Genomic DNA, 10471 nt, shown 5'->3' with positions numbered 1-10471 from the left:
ACAGTCTAAATTTAAGTATATATGTAGCTATATATACTTAACAAGAAAGCAGGTGGGTCTGGAGAGATGGTTCAGCTGTTAGGAGCACTAACTCCTCTTACAGAGGTCCTAAGTTTAATTCCCAGCAACCACATGGTGGCTCACAACCATCTGTAATGGGATCAGATGCCCTCTGCTGGTTTTTATGAAGTCAGTTACAGTGTACATATATACATAAAATAAATAAAAATAAATCTTTTTAAAAAAAGAAGGGGTCTATTTGTGGGGAGAAAATGGACTCCATGAGGAAAAAGAACAGATAAGGGAGAAGGCAATATGGGGTGGGTTGTGGGAAGTATTAGAAAAGATGCATCTGGCTGGCTCCCAGCACAGCCACCATGTTTCTGCACTAAGCTCAACAGTGGGTGGTGGTCTAGTGCCAGCCAGGTGTTCTCATCTCAGCAGGCTCTCTGGCAGCTAGAGCTCCAGAGCTCCCCTCATGACCACGCTAGCCCCAAGCCATGATCTTTCCCCCGTGATCAGCAACCACATTACCCATCACCCAGAAAATCAAAACTCTTAATGCTTATGGTTAACCAATGCTTATGGTTAACCAATACAAATACTTATATAACCAATACTTATACTTATATAACCAAATACTTATAAAACCAATGCTTATGGTTAACTTAATGCTTATGGTTAACCAGTACAAATACTCAAATCCCAAGATACCCTCACAACAATTTCAAAGCCAATTGAATAATGGTAAGATGCCAACACAGAACAGACAATTTATCCCAATTATCCCAACCTTTCTGTATCATCATCTGTGCACATGGCTGGTTTTACATCCACTTCCATATTTGCTCTTCTGCATTCCTCCCTGTGTCTCCTTCTCTACCACCTTCACTCTGCCTCCCTTTTCCCTGTCCAATCACAGTCCTCTACTGCAAATAGATTGGACAGGGAAATTTCTGTCCCAGGGGTGAATAAGAGCAAAGTATAATTATATAGAGATGCATATAAATATCAAATATAAATGAAACCTATTAGTTTATATGCAAACCGAATATTTTAATTTTAAAAGCATATTACACAATCCAACAATAATTCAACAAGAATTATTCAATATTTATTTATATCCCTTTCTTATTCTTTCACACAATACATCTCAACCACAGTTTCCCCTCCCTCAACCCTTCCAAATCCCTCCCACCTCTTCCCAAGATCCACTTCTCTTCAATCTATTTTCAGGGAAGAATAGGCTCCCAAACATATCAACCAAATAGAGCATAACAAGATACAATAAAACTAGGCATAAACCTTCAAGTCAAGCCTGGATGAGGAAACTCAGTAGGAGGAAAAGGGTCCCAGAAGCAAGCAAAAGAGTCAGAGATACCCCCACTCGCATTGTTAGGCATACCACAAGGAACATTAAGCTAAACAAACATAACACATCTGTGGAGGACCCAGGGCACACCCATGCAGGCTCTGTGGCTGGTACTTCAGTCTCTGTGAGCTGCTCTGAGCCTTGCTTAGTTGATTCTGTGGGCAGTGTTCTCCTGGAGTCCTCAAATCCTCTGATTCCCACAAGTTTTCCCTCCAGAGTTTCCAGAGCCCTGCCTAATGTTTGGCTGCAGACTTACATCAATCTCCCTCATATCCCACCAACCAAAGGTAAAGGAGAAGGTGGTTAATAGGACAAGGGGGGTGTGGACCTGTTTAGAAGAAATTCTTTGGGACATTCCAATCTTCATTGTCAGCAGTCCAGTCCACTAGCAAAACACCAAACATGAGTCAGCAGCAGCAGCAGCTCGATCCAGAAGAAAACACAAGGCTCCACTGATTGCCACACAACTGCAGAAGCAGCAAGAAGCCACCAGAATATCACAAGAAGTTCTTCGGTGCATGTCTCTGTATGAAGTCACAACAAGTGAAGCTGAATAAAGACCAGCATGGCAAACCAATGGTAGAGCACCATCTACTGTCTATTGGGTTATACTTACACCTTTTCCAAATGTCACATGTCTGTTCCTGCAAAACATCACATGCCCTTCATCAGGCAGCCTGCAGAGAAACAAATGTCTGTTCTCAGCAAAACATCCTCTCATAAGCCAGTTTCCAGAGAAACATCACATGACACAGCTGAGTCCCCAATGAAACCAGAAATTCCCACTTTATTTGTCTCTGGGTCTCTGCACCTGCTCCTTATTGATATCTCTTAAAGAACACCTAAGGAGTTCTGATTAATAAGCATTGGTAGCATTTTTAAGAACTGTCCTTCTAAATTCTCCTGTAGGGATGTTGTTAAAAAACGTTTTTCTTCATAAAGTTCTACCTTGGCATTATCACCACCACCCAGAGTTGATGTACCTTCTCATGTCCCTTTTACCTACTAGGGTTTTTTTTTTTTTTTTTCATTTAAATTCTCTGCTCTTTCCTCGTGCCTCTGTACACATGCACCAATTCTCTACTATAAAGCAGGGCACTGGGAAGGAGGAGGGACATCCATTTACTGTGAGATTACCAAAGAAAAGCAGGGAATACACGTTCCACAAATGACAGTTATGGTGGGAGAGACCATGAGCTGTGAGGTGTTTCTTCTGTTGTTATTTCCTATGATTCAGAAGTAAAGTTTCCTCACTCTAGCTTTGCCAATATTTTTTTTTAAAATATTGATCTGAAAACTTTTTACCTGCTGACAAATTTCAGATGACTCATAGTAACTTGGCTTTGACTTTATCACAGTAAATATATTGAGAACTTTCCAGAAGCTGTATCTCCTCACCGTGAATCTTTTCTGTAACCCCTTGAGATCAAAGGCCAGAGTGTGGGTACAGATGCTACTGAATCACTGACAGTGATGGACAAAGCAGGAGGTAGGGCCTGGGTGGCTTTGGACAAACCTGTGTACCCATTTCTCTTGACAAGATTAATCCACTTCTCCCACAAGAAAAACTTGTCACTAAAGAAAAAGAGAAACTGGAGTTGATGAATTACCAAATTTTAAAAAAGAAGAGAATAGGAAAAAATGAAATGCAAGGAGGAGGTAAACCTGAGGGAGATAAGGAGGAACTAGAGTAAATAAAATTCAAATATATTGTGTGAGATTCTCAAATAATTAATAAGCATACATTTATTAAAAAGGAATTACTCCAAGCATGCATTACTCAATTCAGTGAGGTCAACTTAACAGTTCCACTGTGTGTTAGGAGAAATAACCAAGTAAATGACATCAGAAAATGTGTAGATACATCCATTCTCACTCCCACCGTCTATCTGGCAATGTTTTGAATCTTTTACTTGGACAAATCTTTTTAGACACATGGTGTTTAATGTGAAATGTACACTGTGGAAATAGTTTTAAGAATCCAGGGGAATGCCTATAGTTGGTTTCCTAAACACAGCCCTCTGCATCAGAAGAACCCACCTCAAATGGTCAACTGTAACAGAAATTCAACTCCGGGACTCCATCCATCAAGCAGGAATGATGCTCAAGAGTGGGACTTGAACAGAACGGGCTGGGTCCAAAACCAAGGTCTGTTCCCAGTTTGCATTCCTCTGTGACACATGATTCATAGAAAGTAAAATTCTGGTGATCAGAGGATTAAAATGCTGTTGTTGGCCCATAGTAATGCCAAGAGGTCCCCACAGCCCTGCCGAAAAGGTAAAAAGAGAACTCTAGCCAATCTGGGCAGAGGAAGCAAAGCCCCACAACCATTTCTCATTGTTGGCTTTGTCCTAGAATAATGTTTTTTGAGAAAAATGGCTCCCATAATTCACAGGGACTGTCTACTGGGGAAGATCAGGTTAGTGCCTCAACCCCAAACTGCAGTAACCACTTTATATTTCATAACACTCATATTGGGCTCTGAATTCTTATTCAACAAATAAGAAAATTATTTGTCCCCTACTGGTTCCACCATAGCTATCCAGGTATGAGCTTAGATAAAGAGCTTCTGCTTGGGCCAACCTGACCAAAGTATACAACAGGAATCCTGGAAGTAAGTGTGTGCATTGAACATATTGGGAGAGGGGAGGAAATGGGTTTAATGATGGTGAAAGTGATAGTGGGCATGCTCTGTACGTCATTGCAGTTGATCACAGAGTAAGAGGAGGGAAAGGATGCTGCAGAGCACAAAAGGCCTAGGAAGAGGCTAGCTTATCTTACTTTCTTGCATCCTCATCTCAGATTTCAGATTTTGGTTGTATTAATACAGCCATAAGGAATGGAGATCATCCTTGAACTGTCTCTAACTTCCCAGAGTTCAAATCACAGAGAAAAGCATGAGGCATGTAACAGCATTCTCTAGAACACTCATATCCACATATGTGTGCATTTTTCTATGGACTCACTGTAGTGTGTACATATATGCATGTGTGAACACACAAGACAAGGACAGGACTTCAGGACATAAGACAGGACTTAGGTTAGGCACAGAGTTTGCATGCAAGGAAATTTAAATTAAGGGTACAAAGGGGGGTAGAAAAACTACATTATTCCATCACTCTAATAAACCAGAGCATCCAAACAGCAGCAATCACACAATGCTGAAATATACTCTGGTGACACTATTCACCTGCTTTTTCAACCATTCCCATGTGGAGCTTGTCTTCCTCCCTTTATCTGCACATTGAAGGTTCCTGTTGGAAATGTCATCATGTTCAACCCCTCTAAAGCCTAACTTAACATTTCTTTTTAGAAAGATTTTTACGGGAAATAATAGCTGCTGAGGGCATCACTTAACAACAAATTTATGCTAGGCACATATGATGTCTTATCATGGCAATACCCATATTAGGATGACTTAACTTTCCTGGGATCACAATTAATAAAAGGCAGCAGTGGAATTTCAAGTGTGATTTGTCTGAATGCAGAACAAACTCTGAAACTCAAGAGTTCATTCTGAATGCAGAATGAACTCTGCCTGATCACAGCTGAATAGGCCCAAGCTCTTCATTTCAGAGTGTGTGATGAAAGCAACTTTTATGGTAATGAGAACCATGATTTGATTTCATTTTTACAGACATATTTAGCAATTGTTTTTCTCATTCCCTACTGAAACAAAATGTAACCCTGCATGTTGCTGCCACCTAGTGGCAGTATTCCTAACTTATAAAAATTATGGTTGAAAATAAAAGTTTAAAAGTACGAAATTCAAGCCAGATGGCAATAGCTTTTTTTCTAGACAACTGTCTCATTGTTTAATCTTGTGTCCTGCCTTCTTTTCCCACCCATCTCAAAACAGCCAACCAATAACCATCCCAGCTGTTCTAAAGACTACCCCCCATTTAACATTTGTGTCTCCATCCTGTCAGTCTCTGAACACCCAGGCTATCTTAGTGCTTGTAGAAAGCTTCCTTTACAGGATATCCATGCATAAGCTCTCTGAGTCTGTTTTCTTGACACAACATGAAATAACATGGCAAGGTGTGAGCTCCTCAGTTCTCTCAGCTTCATAGTTTTAAGTTTGTCATCAGTGGGCTGGTGAGATAGCTCAATGGATGAAAGCACTGGGCCTGATGAGCTGGGTTTGGTCCCTGGAATCCACATGGTGGAGGAAGAGAGCCAACAGTTGTCCTTTGACTTCCACAGGAGACATGATGTGTCTCCATACACATAAAGCAAACAAATTTAATTTAAATAAAGCCATCATTGAACCAGGTTTCTGATGTCACCATTATTTCAGTGGAGATTTCCATGCAGTATTCCCACACAAGTATGTGTGGAATAAAAATAAAATTTTTATCTCTGCTTCTACCTTCGTAAGATTTTAGTCAATGGCTTAGCAACTTACAGAGCCAACTGTCTCAAAGTGGGAGAAGGCAGTACAACTCTGAAGTATCCTATTAAAATACACATATTTTGGACCAGCCAGGTGGTTAAATAGGTAGAAGCCTCTGCCACTGAGCCTGGCCATCTGAGTTTGATTTCAGAAACCACATGATGTAAAAAGAGAACTGACTCTCAAAGTTGACCTGTGACCTCCACACAATGCTGTAGTATATGCACACCCAATATGCAGAATAAAAAGGAAAGTAACTTTAATGTAAAAAATAAGATATATTTTTGCCAGTTTTGCTCATTAAAGCCTTTGCTATCTTGACTGTACTTTATCGTATTAGCTGGGGATGGAATGAGAAGGTTGGGCCCATCTACAACGAAAAGCACAGGGGATAAGGACAAAGTCCAAAGCAAATGATGAAACTGGGATAAGCAACATGGAACTTTGTGTAGAAATATAAGGAAAATCTGGAACAGAATATAATTTTTTCTTAAGATAAGGAGCCTAACTTAACATCTTACTATATGTGCAATTGTAAACCAAGTTTGTCCTAGAATGTTCACATACAAACTGGAATCTTTGTTAATCACTTTTCTGACATGCTTAGATTCTTCTGTTATGTCTAGATCTTGGCCCAGGTCCTGACTGCAATCAATGTCCCCAGAACTCTATACTAAGCTGTAGGAACAAGTGGTGTTTTCATGCCAGCAGCAAGATTATTGGGAATATTTAAGTGGTAGAGAGAATGTGAAACCCTATACAAAAGAACCTAGACCTCCCAGCAAACATTTTTACTAAAGAGGAAACTCACAGGCTTCCAGGAACATTCTGCACAGTCAACATTCTGGTCTGGACCACTGGTAGAGCCTCCTTGGGAAATTTTCAGGCATCCTGCTGGATAAATCAGTTGATTTACTGGGGAGGGCCATATTGAACACTGAAGTGTAACCCTCCCTACTCCCAGGGACCATCAGCAGATATTGGTCTACTCTGGCAAAAGGAGCAGAAGTGGGGAGGGACCAGTTGTAGAAAGACAGATCAACTTAACTTGGGGTGATTCAAAGTTTATATAGTTTTTGGGAACAGGGGTCAGAATATCCAGGATGGGCAACGGTCATTGACTGAAGGCTTAATATACCAAAATGCCTCATTAGCATGGGAAGCATTTCAGGAATCTCAGATGCTAGCTGAAACGGGTTCTTCTCAGGAGAAAGAAGTTGAGCCTACACTGTTAACCAAGGCTACATGACATTCTACAGGTAGAGGTATGTGAAGGTTTTTTAACTCCCCAGACAAGGTCAGAGAAGGTGAAGCCCTGCCAGTGAAGGGATTCCTCCACATTGTGCTGAGCTCAGAAGGCTATCCAGACAATGGTAGACTTCAACCTTAATTATCAGAGCAACATCAAAGCTCTGTTTCTGCACCAAGATCACCATGAACAGAGTTCCTCCCATTTCTCCTCCATGTTTACATTAGTAAGGTTAGCTGTAAGTTTCTCCTTCACCTCTTACAAGCCAACCTTGAGCAGGACCCTACAGCAGCCATGATGAACAATAATCAATCTTGCCAGCAAATACTTTCTACACACAATAAAGAGAGACATAGAAAGCACAGAATTACATTAGTTTTCACTTGAAGGAATGCATGCATAGGGGATTAGTGAGTGGTACAAGATTTTCATTGTTGTATCTCTGTCTTAATTTGAACTTTGCAAATTCCAAAGTTAAAGAAGATTTCTTGGGCTACATATAAACTACATGTATGTATACAAACATAAAGCAGTCTGTTCCAAACATGTTGATGTGCATATTTTTATGTAAACTTAGAACACCCTGCTCCAAACACTGGTAAGAATATTGTTCTAGAACTTTTACTCTTGTAAGTAGTATTGGGACTGGAGATGTTGTTCAACAGATAAAAGTAATTGCCTCACAGGCTTAATGGCTTGAGTTTGATCTTCACAACACACAGTGAAAAAAGAAAATCAATTCCTGAAAGCATCTTCTGACTTCCACATGTGTGCTGTGGCATACACACACACACACACACACACACACACACACACACAACACACACACACACTGTGTGATAAGCTGTGATAAGTTATTAATCTAGCCTTGGTAAAACCCTGGCTACTAAACCTTTTATAAAAATTATCATAGGTTCGCAGGCTCAAATTTTCTAAATTTCCCTTGGTATCATAGGTAGTCAGCAGAATATAGTCCATTTCCCACAGAGTGGTGCCCAACTAATGGCACTTAGATCTAGAGACTTAAGTATACCACCTACAGTCATTTAAAATAAACTCCCAACTCAAGTGTTCCTACTTAATGATGGCTTGTTTTGAATTCCTGCTAGCTTCATAAAGAAAAACCTTCTTAGAATCTATGTTGTAGCAGGAGCAGAGTCATATTTAAGGAGAAAATTATAGGGCCATGAAAGAGGTCTTGGTTTTTGGTAGAAGCACTGGTTGGAAGTAGCCTGGAGACCCTGCAAGGGACGGGTATCTATTCTGCCATGCTCCCAGAATCCAGGCTCCTAACACATGGCATGGAACTCCATTAACTTGCACTATTTAGTCAAGTAGGACAAGGCTCTTACCAGCCCCTCCACAGTGACTACAGGCCTCAGCCTCAAGAGATTTACATACTAATGAGATACCTAAAGGTCAGAGGGCGTAGCCAATTAAGCATTCTTCCCCAGACCCTCCCCCTTTTCTTCCTCCCTATTTAACTCAGGTCTGCCCTGAGTTTCACGGGGGGGGGGGGGGGGGGGGGGGGGGGGTGCACATCCAGACTCAACTACCATCTGTCATGAAAATAAATCGCTTAAACCCATAGACTCCACGTGTCTTCTGAAGCCTGCCATTGGGAATCACAGCGAAGGCCTTTAGTGAGCTGCTTTGGCCACAGCCACCGCGCCTAACTTCCTGCCTGGAGGAACTTTCTGCGTTTCCAGCCACCCTACTCACAGAAAGTTCTGGAGACTTGCATGTTACATAGCTATAGACAAGGGAGATGGATGCAATGGTAAATAGGCTTGGCACATTAGCCTGACAATCTGGTAGGCAGGTAGCCAGGACCTACATGAAAAGCCTACATGTATATACATGCCTCATGTGTGTGCCTGGTGCACAGAAGTCAAAAGAAGGTATCCAATAACCTGTGTGCTAGAATTATAAACATTTACAAGTCTGGATGCCACAGGGAAAAAAATCCCATTCTCTAAGAGTATCCAGTTCTTTTAACTGCTTGCCTATCTTTGCAGCCCACTATTAAAATAGTTTTTAATCAATGTTTTGTTTTTTCACTATCCTCTTAAGGAGGAAGTAAGTGGTTCTGTTTTTTACAGGAACAAATAAAAATTTCCAAGCATAATATGTCCTTGGAGACCTGGGAGTAAGAGACTCTCAAGACTATCAAGGGAGGGACCTTAGATGAAATGCCCTACAGTGGGGAGAGGGAACTTGTAGAGTCCACCTCCAGTAAAAAAACAGGGCATCAAGCAGTGGGATGAAGTTGCCATCCTATAGTCAAAAACTCTGACCCAGAATTGTTCCTGTCTAAAGGAACTGTAGGGATTAAAATGGAGAAGAGACTGGGGGGAAAGGAGGTTCAGTGATAGGCCCAAATTGGAATCCATCTTGAGGGGAGGCTCCTTTTGAACACTATTACTATGCTGGTGCTATGGTATGCCTACAGACAGGAGCCAAGCATGGCTGATATCTGAAAGGCCCAACAAGCAGCTGAAAGAGTCATATACAGATACTTACACCCAACCAATGAACAGAAGCCAGGGACCTCTGTGGTTGAATTAGGAAAAAGTTGGAAGAAACTGAGGAGGAGGACGACCCCATAAGAAGACCTGCAGTCTCAACTAACCTGGACCCCCTAGTTCTCTGACACTGAGTCACCAACCAGACAGCATACACTAGCTGATATGAGGTCCCTGACACACATACAGCAGGACTGCCTGGTCTGGCCCAACTGAGAAAAGATGCTCCTAATCCTTTAGAGACATGAGGCCCCAGAAACTGGGATGTCTGGTGGGAGTTAGGGGTAGGAGTTAGGGGGTGGCGATACCCTCTTGGAGATGAGGGAGAAGGTATGGGATGAGGAACAGTCAGAGGACAGACCAGGGAAAGATAATGTCTGGACTGTAATAAAAATATTAAAGAATAAAAATATTAAATTAAGTTTAATTTAATTTAAAAATAAAAAATGTCCTTGGAAAATTCACCTTCTCTCTCTTCCTCACAGCTCACCTTTAGGATTGTGGGGAACCTTTCCAGAAGAAAGAGATTCCAGCTTGGCCTCCATCCAGTGGTATGTGGGTACTATTAGAGAAGGAATCCCAAAATCTACACAACAAAATATCACTGTAGACTAGACTCAAAAATGTTTCCAAAACCAGAAATGAAAAGAATTCACCTTGAAAGAAAGAAGGTAACAATTGGATTGTTGAGATCATTTTAAGAATCCCAGGATGAGTTAGAGTAACCACTCAGAAGTTAAAAGTATTCACCACTCTTGTAGAGCCCCAGAGTTGGGTTTGCAATACCCATTCCAGGCAGCTCACAGCCACCTATAACTCTGGTTCCAAGGAAGCCAATGCCCTCTGCAGGCACCTGAATGTGTGAAGCATTCACTCAAACAGGCACACACACACACACACACACACACACACACACACACACACACACA

This window comes from Arvicanthis niloticus, chromosome 4 (assembly GCF_011762505.2).
Source record: "Arvicanthis niloticus isolate mArvNil1 chromosome 4, mArvNil1.pat.X, whole genome shotgun sequence".
Classification (NCBI taxonomy): domain Eukaryota; kingdom Metazoa; phylum Chordata; class Mammalia; order Rodentia; family Muridae; genus Arvicanthis; species Arvicanthis niloticus.
This window is presented reverse-complemented; position numbering follows the sequence as displayed.